Source organism: Dasypus novemcinctus, chromosome 17, assembly GCF_030445035.2.
Source record: "Dasypus novemcinctus isolate mDasNov1 chromosome 17, mDasNov1.1.hap2, whole genome shotgun sequence".
NCBI lineage: Eukaryota > Metazoa > Chordata > Mammalia > Cingulata > Dasypodidae > Dasypus > Dasypus novemcinctus.
Genome location: NC_080689.1, coordinates 86,215 through 106,907, shown reverse-complemented (window position 1 = coordinate 106,907; position 20,693 = coordinate 86,215). Strand labels below are relative to the sequence as shown.

The 20,693-nt window shown below is 45.9% G+C and overlaps 1 long non-coding RNA gene across 1 annotated transcript in view; it reads left to right on the top strand.

Annotated features, from left to right (window-relative positions):
* The window catches only part of LOC111762159 (uncharacterized), a 54,409-nt gene extending 34,571 nt beyond the window's left edge, over positions 1-19,838 (top strand). The window contains exon 2 of the long non-coding RNA XR_002795343.3: positions 19,543-19,838. This is a non-coding gene — a long non-coding RNA (uncharacterized lncRNA). The remainder of the gene's footprint in view (positions 1-19,542) is intronic.
* The last annotated feature ends 855 nt before the right edge of the window (positions 19,839-20,693 follow it).

The window sequence follows — 20,693 nt, the reverse complement described above, 5'->3', positions numbered from 1 at the left end:
GAAACCCTCGGCTCACGCCCCTTGGGCAGGTGAGCGCAGCCGCCGGCCGGCCCTGGCTGGCAGCACCTGCGCTCTGGCGCACCTAGTGGCCGCCTCTCAGGCCGCCGGGAAGGCCAACGCTGCATGCCCGCTGAGGGAAGCCAGGGCCGGATCTCAGGGCTTGACCACCAAGAGTGCAGGACAGGGCCCCGCCGGGGTCCCCAAGCCGAGTTAGGGAGATGCTCAGGGTGAGGGAGAAGCGCTGTGTTCATTTTCGGGCCAGACTCTCAGGGTGACGGTTAAGGTGGTTTCAGGGTGATGACCCGCTGGACCTAAGTTACCACATTGGCCCCCGAAGGCCTCGTCACGCCTGGTGCCTGGTGGTTCTCATTCTGCCCCCCCCCACCATGTGCCCAAGACCCCATGTTTCTGGAGGTCAGGAATTGCCAGAGGTGGGCTGGGAGGCCCGGGAGGGCGCTCGGGGCTGTACCGTGGGAGGCCCGGGAAGCCCTCCTGGTGGGTGATGGTCACCCACGTGCTCTGGGTCCTCTCTCCAAGCAGACTGCGCTCCCTGCAGGGCAGGAAGTCCTCGGAGGGCTTGTGTCTGTCCTTCCTTCCTCTGGTGGTTGTCCTCCATCGGGTCCTCTTTGGAGAAGGTGGTGGATGTGTCCCACGAAGTAGGTACGACGGCAGGAAGGTGACATGGGCTGGGGAGCCCTGGCTGAGCGTCCTGCAGGCGGGCTGTCAGGGTCGTGCTCGCCGGTCTTTCCTAGAACCTTCAGGAAATGTCCCAGACACCTCAAGAGGGCAGAGAGAGGCCCAGGGTCAGAGGAGGGACGTGGGAGGTCCAGCCCCGGCTTTCCCGGGGGCCAGCGCCCGCGGTCTGTGACGCCCCCACCCCACCCACACTGCCCGAGCCACAGGCACCCCTTGGCCTCCCCGGGGGCTAGCGTCCGTGGTTCCTGGGACACCCCCACCCCACCCAACCGCACCTGAGCACCGGGCGCGCCCCTCGGCCTTCCCGGGGACTAGCGCCTGTGGTTCCGGTGGCGCCCCCACACCCCTCCCACCCGAGCAACGGGCTGGCCCCCTCCACACGTGGACATCCTGGGAGCTCCCCCGGCTGTGGCAGGACCGTCCCGTGCGCCCCTGGCGGGGCTCGGGGGGTTGGACAAACGTCACCCCAATTCCCCGCCTCCGCTAGGGGGGCACGTTTCCTCCCCAGCCGGCCCTCGGGCGCTGGGCGTGGCGTCCCTTCGTGGGCCCCAATGTCCACCCGGCTCCCCGCCCACGTGAGCCTCCAGAACCTTCTCCAGAGCGGCCCTCTCCACTCCCAACTGCGCCGCGCAGGCCGCAAGCGCCCTGCCCTGCCTCGAGGCCCCGAGAGGCGCCCCGAGACCGTCTCAGCGCGGGGAGCTGTTCGAGTCCCGAAGCAGCGGCCGCCTGGGGACGTGGGGGCTGCCGGGGGCTGGGGGGCCGCGCCCTGACTCGACGGAGGCCTTCCGGGCTGGAAGCGGTGGGCAGGGCGGAGCCCGAAAACCCGCCCTGGACCCTCTCAGGCGGCCGCCTCCAGGCGCTGCCCGACCCTGCCCGCCAGGGTGGCCCAGGAGGACGAGGGGGTCGGCAGCCCCGCCACCCCCCCCGGGGCGCCTCGGGTCCCTGCAGGCCTCGCCCGCCTGCGCCACCGCGTGGCCGCCTGGGGGATCGCCCGCGCCGGCCGCCCGCGGGTCCCACGTGGGAGATGCCGGCAGGTGCCTGGTGCCTCCGCTGCCAGGTGGCACTGCCCGGGACGGGGACAGCGCGGCCCGCTTCCGGGCTCCACGGTGAGGGTTGGGAAGAGGGAGATGTGGGGTGCTGGGTGTCAGATTCAAGAGAGCCGAGGTGATTGTTTCCGTGAGTTGAGGCTGGAGATGAGTCTTGGCTAAAACTGACCCCAGGTCATGAGCTGACCCTTGCATTCTTGCCTTGCTCTCCTGCTCCACGGGAGGTCTTGGGAGGAGGGGCCTCCCGGCCAGACCCTAATCGTCAACAGGTGTCCAATCACCTCAGATGCCCATCAACAGGTGTAGCGCCAGAAATGCCGGGAGCTGTCCCAGTCCAGGTGGGTGCCCAGCATGGGACCTAGTGGGGCGGTAACAGGACGGACCAGAGGCCTCCCCTCTTCTCCCCAGGCCCGTAGCGAACCCTCAGTGCTACCCGGGACCTGGGGGAGGGCAGTGCCGCCCACACAGGGTCCTTGCTGTTGCCCCGGATATGGCTGAAGGCTCCCGCGTGTCCCGCAGGCGGCCCCCACCCCTCGCCCCAGCCCGGGCCATGAACCGTCTCCTAAGCCCCCTGGGCGTCTCGGGTCCACATCTTGTAGCTCTGGGAGGGTCCTGTGGGACATGGCTGGGCAGGTGAGCCCTCCTCGGAGACTTTGAGGTGCTACCAGTAACCAAAATGTTAACATAATAATGAATAATAATAAAAAAAGAAGCATCAGCTGACAGTCTGGAGTGCGTGGGTGCAGCCAGCTGTTTGGTGTGTGGTATCACACAGTAAGGTGTCTCCACATAACAGGAACTGCTTATTCTCAAAACCTCTGTGCCTGCCAGCAGTTCTGCTGCTCCCGGCTGGGCTCAGCTGAGCAGTCCCCCTGGGCTGGGCTGGGGCTCACTCAGGGCAGCCGGGCAGTCCCCCTGGGCTGGGCTGGGCTGGGGCTCACTCAGGGCCCTTGGGCCGTCCCCCTGGGCTGGGCTGGGGCTCACTCAGGGCAGCCGGGCAGTCCCCCTGGGCTGGGCTGGGGCTCACTCAGGGCAGCCGGGCAGTCCCCCTGGGCTGGGCTGGGGCTCACTCAGGGCCCTTGGGCAGTCCCCCTGGGCTGGGCTGGGGCTCACTCAGGGCAGCTGGGCAGTCCCCCTGGGCTGGGCTGGGGCTCACTCAGGGCAGCTGGGCAGTCCCCCTGGGCTGGGCTGGGGCTCACTCAGGGCAGCTGGGCAGTCCCCCTGGGCTGGGCTGGGCTGGGGCTCACTCAGGGCAGCTGGGCAGTCCCCCTGGGCTGGGCTGGGCTGGGGCTCACTCAGGGCAGCCGGGCAGTCCCCCTGGGCTGGGCTGGGCTGGGGCTCACTCAGGGCCCTTGGGCCGTCCCCCTGGGCTGGGCTGGGGCTCACTCAGGGCAGCCGGGCAGTCCCCCTGGGCTGGGCTGGGGCTCACTCAGGGCCCTTGGGCAGTCCCCCTGGGCTGGGCTGGGGCTCACTCAGGGCAGCTGGGCAGTCCCTCTGGGCTGGGCTGCGGCTCACTCAGGGCAGCTGGGCCGTCCCCCTGGGCTGGGCTGGGGCTCACTCAGGGCCCCTGGGCAGTCCCTCTGGGCTGGGGCTCACTCAGGGCAGCTGGCTGGAGTTGGCTGCTCTAGAAGAGCTCTGGCAGGGGCAGCCAGCCTGGGCCAGTTTCCCACATTCCAGCAGGCTGGCCCTGGCTCACCCTCACGGGGACTGCAAAAGAAGGCGCCAAGGCTCCCAGGCTTCCTGAAGCCTGGCCCTGTGTCCTTCTGGTCCTCCCACTGGCCAGTGCCGGCCACACCAGCCCAGACTCAGGGAGCGAAAACCACCCACCTCCAGGCAGAGGAGCTGCAGTCACGCTGCGAGGCGGGTGGGAATTCCACCTCGGAATTCTGTGACCAGCAGTTTCCATGAAAGTCGCAGTTTGTGTTCATTACAAACATCATCTTACGTAAAACACCCCCAGAGCTTTTAAACCTGTGTCCTTAGTGCCTTTTGTGATTTTCTGTCTCAGTGGTCCTTGGCAAGTACAAGAAATCTACCTAACTCCACAGGGACTGTCCCCTGGGGAATGATTTTTGGACTAGCAGGTGACAGTAACATATTTATATCCAAATGCATCTGTGCCATCACTGAATCCTACAAAATGTGCTTTCTAATGACTTGTATTTTAATTTTGAGTGACTCAAAGGAGCTTGGGGTTTGGGGAGACTTGTGGTGCTTTGGGTATTTTCTTGGGGATTTAATGATTCTGCAAAGATTGGCCTCACATGAGGTAACAAAAACAGAAAACAAATTTAAATAGTTACTTTTTTTGTTCTTTTTTCCCCCTGTCTTTTAACAGCTTTCAGAAGACTTTCAAAACCTTAGCAGAATAGAAAATTGAGCTCGTTCATGGAAAAATGCGTGATTTCAGTTGTAATTATTAATTTGAAATAAGTAAATATCAGAAGTTAAAATCAGTTTATAATAGCAAAGTAAATAAATGGACTTGATGCTTTCCTCCCACTACAGCTCTTTGTAAATATCTGAGTTAAATTCTAAAATCTTTCACATTATTATTGTATTTAATGCTTAAAATTTTCATCAGAATAACACATGCATGTATAAAAAAATAGAAAGATCTATAGTGAAAAAAATCCATATTCCATATCCAGTTTTTTCCTTAAAGGCAAATAAATCCAAAATTTTTTATAATAATATCTATACTGATATTTCCTCTTTAATCAAGGAATATTACTTACCTTCCTGGGTGGAAGATGAAGATTTTACCTTAAAGCTATCCGTTACCTCCCCTCCCTGCCTTTCAGTCCTGAACTTGATCTCTTTTTATCTTTCCTTTTTCTGTGTTTGGTAGGCCTTTATCTCTCCTTTCCATTGACTTTCAACCAGATCCTTCCATTCCCGTGGCGCGGCATGCAGGTGCAGGTGCTGACACTGCTTCCCGCCGGGTCCTGTGTTCTCCTACCTCCCGTCCCTGCCTGGGGAGCATTTGCATCTGACTCCTTAACCACTGTTGAATCGCCAGGGTTTTCTTTATGGATGAAAACACCATTGCTTCAACTGTTTTCACTGAAGCAAATTCAATGAGCCTATGATTATTAGATGCTTAAGTCTTTTATTGGGAAAATATTTTCAGCCAATACACATAAATGAGACACCCCATAGCACCTGGAGAAATATTTGCCTGGACTTTAGCTCCTGATCCATTTAATGGTTATTCTCCTGCCTCAGCTCGGGCATGGCACCAGGACAGGCAGGTCCTGTCACCTCCGGGGACCACCCGTTGTGCACAGTTCGGGCGGCCAGACCTGCTGACATGCACACTGGTTTCCTGTTTCGTCCAGTATCAGGTAATGTTGGCATGTCCATCCTGTGCCTAGTATGTACGTACTTCTGTAGGAAACATGCACAGCAGAAATGCTGGGTTCCAGGACATGCAAACTTTATATTTCATCACTACTGATAATTTTCCTCCCAAGAGGCAGTACAAATTTATATATCCCACAACAGTTTATGAGAACGTGTTTTGCTGCTACACATTATCTTCAATCTTTTACCAAGTATTTTTACCAACACAATGGGTAAAAAATGGCACTTCCTTATTTAATTTGCATGTAATTAATCACACATGAGCTAGAATATCTTTTCACATGTTAGATACTATGTTATTACTTTTACTTTTTAAAAGAGATTTATTTATTTATTTCTCTCCCCTTCTCCCTCCCACTCCGGTTGTCTGTTCTCTGTGTCTATTTGCTGCATCTTCTTCTGTGTCTGCTTCTGTTGTTGTTAGCAGCACGGGAATCTGTGTTTCTTTTTGTTGTGTCATCTTGTTGTGTCAACTCTCCATGTGTGTGGCGCCATTCCTGGGCAGGCTGCACTTTCTTTCACGCTGGGCGGCTCTCCTTACGGGGCACACTCCTTGCATATGAGGCTCTCCTACACGGGGGCACCCCTGCGTGGCACGGCACTTCTTGTGTGCATCAGCACTGCACATGGGCCAGCTCCACATGGGTCAAGGAGGTCTGGGGTTTGAACCGCGGACCTCCCATGTGGTAGATGGACGCCCTAACCACTGGGCAAAGTCTGCTTCCCTATGTCATTACTTTTAAAACATTTTACTATTATCCTTTGCTAATCCATATACACTTCCAAAATAAATTACCAATATTGATATTTTCCCTTTTATGCATCCCTTCTTTTATCAAATGTTTGTTGAACATCTATTATGTTCTCAATGTTGCAATAGTGTGTGGTTTTACTCCAACTATATTGAATTATTGAATTTGTGGGGCAACGGACAACTGTAGGTATTAGGTCTTCCAATTCACCAAAATGGATGTCCTCATCTTCTAGTTGGCAAGTTTTTGAGTATTCTTTATTAAACATTCACATTTTTATTACAATTTTTTTCTAGACATTTCATAATGTATGTGGCTGTAATGAAGGGAATGACTCTATTAATTTGCCTGTGGTCACATGTCAGTGATGAGCAGCTCTTGACTGCACTTGGGAGGGCTTGTAGATTGGCACCCTGTCTTTGGCTGGCTGCCAATGCCTGGCACTCCCATTCAGGGGCATGATCTTGTAGATGTGCCCTGAGCCCTCCGCCCTTTCCCTAGCCTCTCTGCATGACCATGGAGCAGCGCCAGGCTCCACCTTCCCTGTTGGATGACTCCACCCCAGCCCCACCTCAACTAGGAATGGCAGTTGGTGGGTGTATTAGTGAGGGTTCTCTAGAGAAACAGAATCAACAAGAGATATCAGTCAATAGTGTGCGATTCTGTAAGAGTCTCTCACGCAGCCGTGGAGATGCACAATTCCAGGTTCTGCAGGCAGGCCACAACCAGGGGCTGCAATGAAAGTCCAATGAAGGTTTTTGACAAGTTCTGGGAGATGTTGGCTGTCCAAAGACGAGCCAGGAAATTCTCTTCCAGTGCTGGAATCACTTCCCCTTTTAAGGGATTCAACTGATTGGGTTAAGCGTCACTCATTGCTGATGGCAATCTCCCTGACTGATGTAATTATAACCAGCTATCTATGATTTACCACTGCAGTAAAGTCAATGGTGACTAAAGTCCATAAATGCCCTTGTAGTACAGTTAGCCCAATGCTTGTTTGACCAAACAGCTGGGCACAATTACCTGGCTGCGTTGACACAATGCATCATAGTGGGAGAGCCCACCTGCAGGTTCTTCTCAGGTGTGTGTGCAGGAGATGGACCAGATCTAGGCACCCCCTGCCTCTGTGCTGCTTGTTTCTCCAGGGAGACACATTCTAAGTGACTGCTGTTTTAAAGTTCCTGGGAGAATTTTGTTTTCGCAATTATCAAAGTTAGGAGAAGTTCTTACAACTTTTGATCAGGTTCCTGGAATGTCCAGCCCTGGTTAGCAAACCTCTTAGGGGACCTTTGCTGTGCTGGTGATGAGAGGAGCTGAAGACAGTCCAGATCCATTGGCTCACACAAAGTTATCTGACAGTCTGTCTGTATAGTAAAATTATTCTAATTCATTCCGTGGGATAAAGGGATGATGGAGCCTTTTCTTTCCTGGTAGAAGAAGAAAGTAAAGAAAGAAATGCTGTGGCTTATCTGTGCTTTGCTCCTCTCCTGCCAGAAGGACAGCAATGGCATAGTCCAGTAAATTAATCCAAAATGGACTTCGAGTCTTGCCTTAACTTGGGTCCCAGTAACTGACTTGGAAGGACTCAGTGTTGTTTGAGGGGTGAGGAACTGAGGATGGTTATCCACCCACTTGTGCCCTCCTGGGCATCCTCCCAAGTGGAAAGAATAACCATATAACCAGGTGGGGGTGGGGCAAAATGCTGAGTAATCCACCCCAAGTGTTCCATGCATGGTTAACTCTCCAACAGAGGTCTTAGTGCAGTTATATGGAGTTCTTTCATGATACCCAGGTGGGTAGATAAGATGGTTGGGTCTGCTTGTGAAAAACTGTATTGCAGGAGATGTTGTCCTGCTCCTTCACCCACTCAGCCACCTCTGTGCACCTGGGCCAACCACCAGCCTCCAGGGTCACATGGCAGCTGGCACCTACTGCTCACACCCAGGGCCGCAGGTTTAACATCCAAGGGTGAGAGTAGCTATACTAATATCAGACAAAATAGACTTTAAATGGAAAACTATTGTAAGAGACAAAGATGGACACTATATATTAGTAAAAGGGATAATCTTTCAAGAAGAAAGGACAATTATAAATATTTATGTACCTAAGTGGGGTGCCTCAAAATACATGAGGTCAACACTGGAAAAACTAAGTGGAGAAATAGATGCCTCTACAATTGTACTGGGAACTTTAACACACCATTAGAAAGAACACCTCGACAGAGAATCAATAAAGAAACAAAGACTTTGAATAATACATTAGAGGATCTGGGCCTAATAGACATGTACAGAACACTACACCCAAATACTGTGGGATATACATTCTTCTTGAGTGTACATGGATCATTCTCCAAGATAGACCACATGGTAGGCCACAGAAAAATTCTCAATGAACTCAGAAAGACTGAAATTATACAAAGTAACTTCTCTGATCACAATGGAATGAAGCTGGAAATCAGTAAGGACCAGAGAACCAGAGTAGGCACAAAGGTACTGAAGTTAAATAACACAGTCTTAGATAAGCAGTGGGTCAAGGAAGAAATTGCAATAGAAGTCAGTAACTACCTTGAAATGAATAAAAAGACAACATATCAAAACCTATGGGATGCAGCAAAAGCTGTGCTGAGAGGGAAATTCATAGCCATAAATGCATATATCAAAAAAGAAGAAAGAGCTAAAATCAAAGACCTAACTGCACACTTGGAGGAATTAGAAAAAGAACAACAAACTAACCCCAAGGAAGTAGAAAGAAGGAAATAACAAAAATTACAGCAGAACTAATGAAGTAGAAAATAAGAAAGCACTAGAATAAAATAAAACAAAAAGCTTGTTCTTCAAGATCAATAAAATTGACAAAACCTTAGCAAGGCCAACAAAGAAGAAAATAGAGGCAATGCAAATACACAAAGTAAAAAATGAGGAGGGGGATATCACCTCTTACCCCACAGAAATAAAATGTATCATAAGAGGATACTTTGAAAAAGTATATGCCAGGAAGTGGTTGTGGTTCAATCAGTTGGGCTCCTGTCTACAATATGGGTGACCCTGAGTTTGCATCCTGGGGCCTCCTTGTGAAGGCAGACTAGTCCATACACTGCGGAGTGCGACCAGCCTGCAAGCACCACGGAGAGCCAACTCAGCTAGGTGATGAAACAAAAAAAGAGAGACAAGCAAAAACACAGAAGAGCATGCAGTGAATGGACACAGAAAGCAGACAGCAAGCAAAAAAAAAAAAAAAAAAAAGCTGCAAGGGGAAATAAAAAAGCATATGCCAACAAGAAGGATAATTTAGAGGAAATGGACAAATTCCTAGAAACACACAAGCAGCCTATGTTGATGAAAGAAGAAATTGATAAACTCAATAGACCAATCACAAGTAAAGAGATAGAACCAGTCAGAAAGAACTAACACCAATCCTGCTTAAACTCTTCCAAAAAATAGAAGTAGAAGGAACATAGTCTAATTCATTCTATGATGCCAACATTACCTTAATACCAAAGACAAACAAAGATACCACCTGAAAGGAAAATTACAGACCAATCTCTCTAATGAAACTAGATGCTAAAATCCTCAACAAAATACTTGCTAATTGTATTCAACAACACAAAAAAATGAATTATACACCACGACTAAGTGGGTTTCATCATGGGTATGCAAGGATGGTTCAACATGAGAAAATCAATCATTGTAATACACCACATAAACAGATCAAAAGAAAATATCACTTGATCCTATGTATAGATGCAGAAAAACCATTTGAAAAAATACAACACCCTTTCTTGATAAAAACACTGCAAAAGATAGGAATAAAAGGAAACTTTCTGAACATGATAAAGGGTGTATATGAAAAACCCACAGCTAAAATCATATACAATGGTATATAAAAGCTCTTCCTCTAAGATCAGGAACAAGACAAGGATGCCCACTATCACCTCTCATATTTAACCTTGTGTTAGAAGTACTTGCTTGAGCACTGAGGCAAGAATAAAAGATAAAAAACATTCGAACTGGAAAGGAAGAAGTAAAAATTTCACTATTTGCAGACAACATGATCCTATACATAGAATTCTGAGAAATGTACAACAAGCTTCTAGAACTTATAAATAAGTTCAGTAAAAATCACAGTTATAAGATCAATGTGCAAAAATCAGTAGCATTTCTGTACACCAATAATAAGCAGAGGAGGAAATCAAGAAAAAAATACCATTTGCAATAGGAACTAAAAAAATCAAATACCTAGGAATAAATTTAATGAAAGATGTAAATGACTTATACACAGAAAACTACACTGTTAAAGGAAATCGAAGAAGTCTTAAATAAATGGAAGAATATTCCCTGTTCATGAATAGGAAGATTAAACATCTTTAAGATGCCTATCCTACCCAAACTAAGCTACAGATTTAATGCAATCCCAATAAAAATCAACACAGCATTTTTTACGAAATTGGTAAAACTAACTATGAAGTTTATTTGGAAGGGCAGGAGGCCCTGAATAGCCAAAGACATATTGAAAAAGAAAAATGAAATCCTAGGAATCACACTACCTAACTTTAAAACATAATGCAAAGCTACAGTGGCCAAAATTGCATGGTATTGGCACAAGGGTAGACATACTGAGCAATGGAACCACATTGAGAGTTCTGATATAGATCTTTGCATATACAGACATCTGATATCCAACAAGGCCACTGAGCCCACTCAACTGGGAGAGAATGGCCTCTTCAACAAATGATGCTTGGAGAACTGGATATCCATTTCCAAAAAATGAGAGATGAATACCAACTCACACCTTATAAAAATTAACTCAAGATGGATCAAAGATTGAAATATAAGAGCCAAGATCATAAAGACCTTCCAAAGTAATGTAGGGAAGCATCTACAGTACCTTGTAATAGGAAATGGGTTCATGAACTTCACACCCAAAGCACAAACAGTGTAAGAAAAAATAGATAAATTGGACCCCCTCAAAATTAAAACATTTTGCACCTCAAAGGAGTTTGTCAAGAAAATGAAAAGACTGCCTACTCAATGAGAGAAAATATTTGGTAACCATATATCTGATAGGAGTCTAATATCCAGCATATATAAAGAAACCCTATATATTGAAAATAAAGACAAAACACCATTTTAAAAAATGGGCCTGTGATTTGAGCAGACACTTCTCTAAAGAAGAAATACAAATGGTTAGAAAGGACATGAAAAGATGCTCAACATTATTAGCTATTAGGAAATGCAAATCAAAACTACAATAAGGTACCATTTTACACCCATTAGACTGGTGGCCATTAAAAAAACAGAGGCCTACAAGTGTTGGAGAAGATGTGGAGGAATGGGAACCCTCAACCCCTGCTGGTGGGAATGTAAAATGGTCAAGCCATTGTGGAGGACAGTTTGGCAGTTCCTCAAAAAACTAACTATAGATCTGCCTTATCATCCAGCAATTCCACTGCTGGGTATATACACAGAAGAATTGAATGCAAGGACACGAACAGATATATGCACACCAACGGTCATAGTGGCATCATTCAGTATTGCTGAAAGTTGGAATCAACCCAAAGGCCCATCAACAGATGAATGGATAAACAAAATGAGGTATATATATACAGTGGAATATTACTCAGCTGCAAGAAGAAATAGAGTACTAACACAAAGGATAACAGGGATGAATGTTGAGGACCTTATGTTGAGTGAAGCAAGCCAGGCATTGAAAGACAAATATTACATGACCTCTCTGGTTATGAATTAAGCAAATTGAGCAGACTCAGAGAGCTAGAGTCTGGAAGACAGATTTACCAGAAATAGAAAGGAAGAAGAAGGTTGTGAGCCAATGCCCATAAGGGCAAAATCTATGATAAGGTGGAAATGAGTAACTGTGCAGTGAAGGGATATGACAGGGTTGTAGTGATACTATTGGGTTGGGCAGTGCAACCTTGACAGGGGCTAGGGTGGGGAGGATGGGTTGGATGGTTCATGGAACTGGGGGGAGCACTGGGGGAGGGAGCAGGTGAACACTGGGGATTGGTGGGTTTGTGGTTGAAACTGCAATGTTGAGAAAGCTCTTTTGGCAATATGACAAGGAAGGGTTACTGGTTTAACGTGTTGGGTGGGGGTGGGGGGCATGTGGACAGGGCATACCTGGGGCAGTCTTCTAGAGAATGTGCGAGTGATCATTTTGTCATAGTGTGTGGTATCAGTGAGTGGAGGCCCACATAATGAGCAGGAAGGAGTTGGACTCCCATCCTGCGGAGGCCCAATATGTTCTCAAACAGAGGAAAGGATGCCTCTTGAGACATCCTGGATCACAGAACAGCTACGACTATGGCAGGGGAGGATCATTGGTGTGGGGTGTCAGTGATGGGGAATACATGGGAGGAAGTACACCTGGGCATACATATAAGGTATATAAATGTGTTCAAATGTTCATGGCTTATTGCCACAGTGGGTAGAGACTACACAACAACCAAAAGAATATTGAATTCCCATTCTGGGGAGCTCTACCACATTCTTTACAACAATTCCCCAAGTACAGGGGCAATGACTAGTGAAGAAGGATGGTCCACAGATGGGCCCTTGATATTGATGGCTATGCTTATGAGCCTTTGCTCTTGAAATTGGGGGTGCCTAAGAGTTACCCCGTGAAAGTCTCCATGTTGCTCAAATGTGGCCTCTCTCTAAGCCAAACTCAGTATATAAATGTATTACCTTCCCCCCAGCATGGGACATGACTCCTGGTGATAAGCCCCCCTGGCACTGAGGGATTACTACCAAGCACTGGCTGGATGCAACTGGAAAAAGACTTTGAATAAAAGAGGGGAAAGGTAAAGACAAATGAGTTTATATTGCTAAGAGACTTCAAAGTGAGTCAGGAGTTCATCAGAGAGGTAATGCTTATGCATGTCTCAGCAGGATCTCTTAGACTGCCAAAACAGATACTACCTTAATAGTGGGGCTCCTGAGGGCTCTGGAGACACCCGCTCTATGGTCACGTGAGATAGCTCTGGAGTTTGGTGCCTTGGCAGTGGGACCTCCTTTGGAGTTTGTGCTTCTGAGCATGACAGTTGGACTCGGATGTGACTTCTCTACATATGCCTCTTCTGTCCCTTTTATTTGAACCTATAGTAGGTACTAGACTTTGTAGGTATACATTCAGGAGTTTTGAATCTCTGGGCTATGTGCCAGCTGGACCTAAGCCTCAGTGGAGTTGTCACACCTACTCTCCAGTTCATTGGACTCACCCTGGACAACTAACAAGGAGGTGAAGATGGACAACCACCACACCAAGGAACCGAGAGAGTCTACAATCACAAGCAAGAGAGTCCCATCCATTAGCCATATGGGATCAAAGTACCCTCTCAATTATAGGTAGAGTGGGCATCACCATCCCAGAATCCTCAGGATTGGGGAATAAAATATGGACTAGAGTGGACTTACTTGTATGCTTGTATGCTACTATAGGCTTATTGTGATTCTCACAATGGAAGAAATTATATAATTGATGTGGAGACAGTGGCCACTGGAGGTGCTGAAGTCAGGGAGAGGGAAAAGAGGTGTAACATGGGGGCATTTTCAGGACTTGGAATTGTCCTGAATGACATTGCAACAACAGTTACAGACGATTATATATCCTGCCATAACCTACAGAGTGGGAGAGAGTGTAAATAATGTAAACTATAATCTATGCTTAGTAGCAAAGCCCCAAAATGTGTTCATCAATTATAATGAAAGCACCACACTAATGAAAGTTGTTAATGTAGAGAAAAGTGGGAGGTGTGGGAGTGGGGCATACGGGAATCCCGTGTATATATATATATATATACACACACACACACACACACACATTTATGTAACATTTTATGTAATCTAAGTATCTTTTAAAAATAAAAAATAAAATAAAATAAAATGTGGCTGGGTTTAAGCCTACCATCTTGCTATTTGTTTTCTTTTTTTCCTATTTGTTATATGTTCCTTTATTACCCCTTTTGCCTTTTTAAAAAATAATCAAGTTTGTTTATGTTTTATTTTTCCATTTTCTATATTATCACATTAGTAACACATTCTTTATTATTCTTTTATTATGTTAGTGATCACGGTATGCATCATTGCATTGCATTCTTCCTGAAATTAACACTTTTACTATTTCCTGAGTATTGCAAGAATCTTTCAACAGATTAATCAATGCTTTTTCCTCCTTTGTGCTTTTATGGTCATGTATTTTACTTCTGCACATCTTATAAAGCCTACATGGCATTATTAGTATTGCTTTAAACATCAGTGGTGGTTGTTCACCCACATGCTCACCCTGCCTGGAGCTTTTCATTCTCTCATTCAAGTCCTGGTGTCCGTCAACATTCGATCCCCTTCAGCTTGAAGAGCTCCTCTAATGTTTCTTGTTGAGCAGGTCTGCTGGTGAAACAATCTATGACCGCTTGCTTTTCTGAAAACATTTTTATTTTGCCTTCATTTTTCGAGGTTATGTTCACCACATACTGAAATAAAGGTTTTTGTTTTGTTGCTTCCATCCTCTTGGAAGATACTATTTGTGTTCTGGCTTCTATAGATTCTGTTAAATTCTGGTGTCTATAGATTCTGTTGAATGGTTGCCAGTCTTTTTGTTATTCCACTGAGATGATGCCATTTTCCTCCTCTGGTTATTTTTTTCTTTTGTCTTTATTTTTTTAATATTACATTAAAAAAATATGAGGTCCCCATATACCCCCCCCACCCCCCTCACCCCACTCGTCCCCCCATAGCAACAATCTCCTCCATCATCATGAGACATTCGTTGCATTTGGTGAATACATCTCTGAGCACTGCTGCACATCATGGTCAATGGTCCACATCATAGCCCACACTATCCCACGTTCCACCCAGTGGGCCATTGGAGGACATACAATGTCTGGTAACTGTCCCTGCAGCATCATCTGGTTATTTTTTTTTATTCTTCTATTTTTATTAGAGACATCATAGGTTTAAGAAAAATCATGAGGTTAAAACAGTGTTCCCATATACTCTCCCTCACTCACAGTTTTCCCAAAGATATTAACACTTTGCATTATTATGGTGTCTTTTTTAACAACTGATGAAAATATTATATTATTATAATTTTACTATTAACTATATTCCATAGTATACATTGTCGTTCACTGTTTGTGTTGTACAGTGGGTTTTAAAAAATTTTATTCTAGTAACTAAAGTTTTCCCTTTTAACCACATTCAAACATATAATTCTATAGTGTCAATGACCTTCAAAATGTTGTGCCTCCCATCGCCAAAACTTTCTTTTATTTCAAACAGAAATTCTCTATTGAATAAGCATTAACTCCCCATTCCCTACTCTCACCCTGGCCCTTGCTGACCTGAATTCTAGTTTCTGACTCTATTAATTTGCTTATAGTAATTATTTCATATCAGTGAGTTCATACAATATTTGTACTTTTGTGTCTGGCTTGTTTCTCTCAATATGTTGTCTTCAAGGTTCATCTATGTTGTCACATGTATCAGAACTTCATTGCTTTATACGGCTGAATAATAATCCATTGTATTTATGTACCACATTTTGTTTATCCATTCATCTGTTGATGGACACTTAGGTTGCTTCCATCTTTTGGAACTGTAAATAGTGCCACTTTGAACATTGGTGTGCAAGTGTCTGTTTGAGTCCCTGCTTTCAATTCTTTTGGGTGTATACCTAGAAATGGGATTGCCAGGTCATATGGAAATTCAGTACCTTCTGAGGAGCCACCAGACTCAGAACTCACAGTGGCTGCATCTTTTTACAGTTCAGACCAATCAACCATGAAGGAGTGCTCCTATTTCTCCATATCCTCCCTAACACTTGTCATTGTCCTTTTTTAAAAAAATAGTAGCCTTTCTAGTGAATATGAAATCTCATTGTGGTTTTGATTTACATTTCCCTAATGGCTAATGATCTTGAACATCTTTCATCTTTTTTTTTTTTTTTTTTTTGCCATTTGGATATCTTCTTTGGAGAAATGTCTGCTCAAGGATTTTGCCAGTTGGGTTGTTTTCTCAGTTGAGTTGTTTGTCTTTTTGTTGTTGAGTTGTAGGATTACTAAGGTATATTGAACCCTTACTGGATGTGTGGATTACAAATATTTTCTCCCACTCTGTAGGTTGTCATTTGACTTTCACAATGAAGTCCTTTGAAGCAGAAACATTTTAAATTTTGATGAAGTCCAATTGATCTAATTTTTCTTTTTTTTTTTCTTGTTTTTTTGATGTGAAGTCTAAGAAATTATATTGCCTAACTATAGGGAGCCCTGCAAAGCAAGACTCCCAGAAGCCTGCAAAGCAGGCTCCAAGGTTCCCAGAGAGAATGTGGATAAAGGAGAAAGTGCACCTGGAGAGACTGGAGATAAAGAAGGAGGCACCCCTGGGCAAAGTTATGTGTTGATCAAAGCCATGTTGATTATGGGTAATGAAGTCTAGGAAAACTGTGTTATCAGAAGGCTAATAAAAACAAAGAAGAACTTGTGTATTCATAATGACCTAGTAACAAGAGCTTCCTGTGAGAACAGCACTGTTTATACTAAGGGTATACAATAAACTGCATGATTACGTTGGGGGTGTGTCGTAGCTGTTGCACTCCTGCAGCTACTCACATCCCACCTGATCCCCACATTTTTGTGTCTTTCATTTCTCCATCCCCTCACCTCTCCCTCCTCGGGGCTGTGCAGACCCTGTTCAATTGTGACTACACTGCGCGGGTTGCAACACCTAACACAAGGTCTTGAAGATGCTTCCCTATGTTTTCTTCTAGGACTTTTATAGTTTTGGTTCCTGTATTTAGGTCTTTGATCCATTTTGAATAACTTTTGTACAAGTATGAGAAAGGGGTTCACCTTCAATCTTTTGCATATTGGTGTCTATATCTTTCCATATATAGGATCATGTCATCTACAAATAGGGAAAGTTTCACTTCTTCCTTTCCAATAAGACGACTTTTCTCTTTTCTTGCCTGATTGCTCTGTATATAACTACCAGTACAGGGTTGATAAAAGTGGTGACAGTGGGCATTCTTGTCTTGTTCCTGATCTTGGAGGGAGAGCTTTCAGTCTTTCATCTTCTAGTGTAATGTTAGCTGTGAGTTTTTCAAATATGTCCTTTATCATGTTGAGAAAGTTCATTTCTATTCCTAGGTTTCTAAGTATTTTCATCAAGAAAGGGTGTGGACTTTGTCAAATGACTTTTCTGTATCAATTGAGATGATCATGTGGTTTTATCCTGTTATTCTTTTAATGTGATGTATTACAATAATTGCTTTTTTATGTGGAAACACTTGCATACATGGGATAAATTCCACTTGGTCATGGTATATAATTCTTAATGTGCTGTTGAATTTGGTTTATTAATATTTTTTGAGAATTTTTGCATCTATAATCATAAAAGGTAATGATGTGCAATTTTTTTCTTGTGGTTTCTTTATCTGGCTTTGGTGTTAGGATGATGCTGGACTCAAAATGAGTTATGAAGAATTTGCTCCTCTTCAATTTTTTGGAAGAGTTTGAGTAGGATTGGTGCTAATTCTTCTTGGAATGTTTGGTAAAATCCACCAGTGAATCTATCTGGTTCTGGGCTTTTCTATTTTGGAAGGTTTTTGATTACTGATCCAATTTCTTATTGTAATTCTATTAATATCTTCTATTTTCTCTTGTTTCAGTGCAAGTAGTTTGTGAATTTCTAGGAATTTTTCCATTTCATCTAGTTTATCTAACATGTTGGCAGACAGTTTTTCATAGTATCTTTATTATCCTTGTTGACAGACAGTTTTTCATAGTATCCTTATTGTCCTTTTTATTTCTGTGGGGTCAGTAGTAATGTCTTTTTTTTTTCTCTTTTAAGTAAAAATTAGATAATATTGTTGCTAGTTTTCTCTAGTTTCTTGGCTATGTTACAAAAAAGAATTTATGAACATGCCAGTTTAGTTAGGCCAGGGGTTTATTAAGAAAAAAGAAGAGAAAGATTATGGGCCCCAGGTACACTTGCAGGCTGGTCCAGGTAGGGAAAGGAAAAAGCTGAAAAAAATGTAAAAATGGATGATTTTACTTCTTGCTTTTTAAATCATTAATTATGTTTGGGGGAGGTCCCTGCTGTTTGCAGTTTTTTTTTTTTAAAGATTTATTTATTTATTTAATTCCCCCCCTGCCCTGGTTGTCTGTTCTCTGTGTCTATTTTCTGCATCTTGTTTCTTTGTCCGCTTCTGTTGTCGTCAGCAGTATGGGAAGTGTGGGTGGCGCCATTCCTGGGCAGGCTGCACTTTCTTTCGCACTGGGCGGCTCTCCTTCCGGGCGCACTCCTTGTGTGTGGGGCTCCCCTACGCGGGGGACACCCCTGCGTGGGGGGGCACTCCTTGCATGCATCAGCACTGCGCATGGGCCAGCTCCACACAGGTCAAGGAGGCCCGGGGTTTGAACCGTGGACCTCCCATGTGGTAGACGGACACCCTAACCACTGGGCCAAGTCCGTTTCCCTGTTTGCAGTTTTGATTGGTTACCTCACCCAATGGTTCCCTGGTGGCTCAATGATAAGGTCCCTTGAGAATATCCAGAGCCTTTCCTTGATCCTGGGTGAAATCTCCTGAGGTTCTTCTAGCAATCTCTGGGGGGTCTCCATGGCCACGTGTTTCCCACAGCTGTGCTTTTCTGCCAGGTCCCAGATTCTTCTTTTCATTCTCTAAAGTAGCCTGCTTCAAAGGAGGGAGCATGGAGGAGCAGGACAATGTCCACATGGGGTGGGTGGGGTGGGGCTGAAATAGGGCCTGGGCACAGGACGGCCGCTCCCAGCAGCTCAGCACAGCCGGGCTGCATCTGCATTTCTGCCCCACAGGCTTCCCGGGGATCCCTCGGCCCGGCTGACTGCCACCCCTGTGTCCAGGCCACGTCCAAGTCCATCCAGCTGGGGCCACGAGACACAGTGCAGGGTGGGCGGGCTGCCCTGGCCCCTTAGTCCTCCTCTGCCCCCTCAAATGAGGCTGACAAATGCAGTTGCTAGGCAACCAACTGCAACAGGGCTATCAAGGGGCCAAAGCTTACCCTCACTCCAAGGGACAGAAGCCCCAGAAATAGACTTAGCAGCACTCGGACAGCGCTTTCCATGTGCCTGCCTGGCCCTAAATGCTCTACAAACGTTCATCCCCTCACCATCACGCCAGAAGAAGTAGGTGCTATGATCATCATCACGCATTTTACTAGTGAAGCCGCAGAGGGCAGGCGCCTGCCCAGGGCTCGCCACTGTGAGGGCTGCACCTGGGGTTTGGATCCAGGGTCTTGTTCTGCCCAGGTCTCCAGCCTTGCCTTCTGGCCTCACCACACAGGGAGGGCATCTCTACAGCTTAATAACCCCACGTCCATTCCATTCTACTCAACTCAAAACCACACCTCACACTCTGTCTTTGCCCCGCACTTACACCGTTATTGATTTTCTGAAGGACAGCAGCTCCTGGTCTTTGCAGAACACTCAGATGGAATCACCAAGGCAAGGGCCAATTTGACATTCAATTTGTAATGTCAAGTTGAGAGGAGAATTTTATTCAATGTAAGACTGAATGGGATGTAAAAAATGGTATGAAACATTTGTGAAAAGTAACACTAGATTTAAATCTTGCTTCTTTTTTGCATTAAAATCAGGGAACTTGATACCGATTCTGACTTGTTTCTTTTGTAGAAGCCCCGCGAAGCTCAGCTGTCCAGGGAAGTGCCTTCCAGGCCTGTGAAGTGGGCTCTGACCTGAGACGCAGAGAACACACTGCCGTGCGCTGCTTTTGTCCTGGTCACTGGGCCCGACACGCCCAAGACCTCAAACACTGTTCGAATGTTTGGCCATAATTAGTGTGATTAATGATCAGAGTTTCTTTTATTTAAGTGCCTGACACCTGGAAAACAACTCAAGCCTGGACTTTGTGGTGTCCACATTTCCAGATTTCCTATCTTAGGAATTAAACAATTCACTTTTGAAGCCACCTTCTTGTTGGGTGTGCATAACTTGATAAATAAATCATCACAAGAAAACCATGCAGTGTTAGCCTCACTGTCAAATAATAAATGCTTCAAGAGATGAGCACAATGCCACAAAATGACATTTTGAGTTTGGTGTTCGACAGAGTGCTTCTGCCTACCTGATATCAACGTGCCACTGGGAATGTCCTCCATTATACATTTCTCTTCTCCATCTCCCACATGGAAATAAAATGCAGTTGGAGTGAAAAGTTAAAACTTAAAAGAAGTGCTGACTTTTGCATTTCTTTTGCTTTGCCCACTCCTGGCGCTGCTTTCTTTGTGTGGGCACTGTTTACTGAGCATTTGTATAGTATTTTATTGGACAATTTTGTAAAATTGATTTCTGTGAAGACACATATGGTGGCCGCCCTTGGGCAGGGAATTGCAGAAAGTTCCACAGAACGAGATAATAGGTGATGGCATCAGAGCTCACTGTGAGCATTTCCTGTTAGTCTTGAAGGTTTATGGTGTTCTTACTTTAGAAAGCTCCTAAAGATTCTGAAGTGTTCTGAGGGAGTAAAGACCAAGGGAGGCCCAGGGGCCAGGAATGACCCACGAGCTTCGAGGCCGGGCTCCAGGACCGTCTTCTGGCTGTTTCCACTGCTGACAGGTGGGGGTTGGGATGGGGCGATGACAGCGAGGAGAGGCAAGGATACGGGGCAGGGCGAAGCCGGCTGCAAGGGGAAGGGGCTGCGAGGGGAAGGGGCTGCGTCTGAGGCCTTGTCCTCGCGTTGTCTTGGAGCTCCCTTCATGCAGCAGGGATTATCTTTCAAAATGTTTCACCTGAAATAATTACAGACTCAGAAGTTACAAGAACAG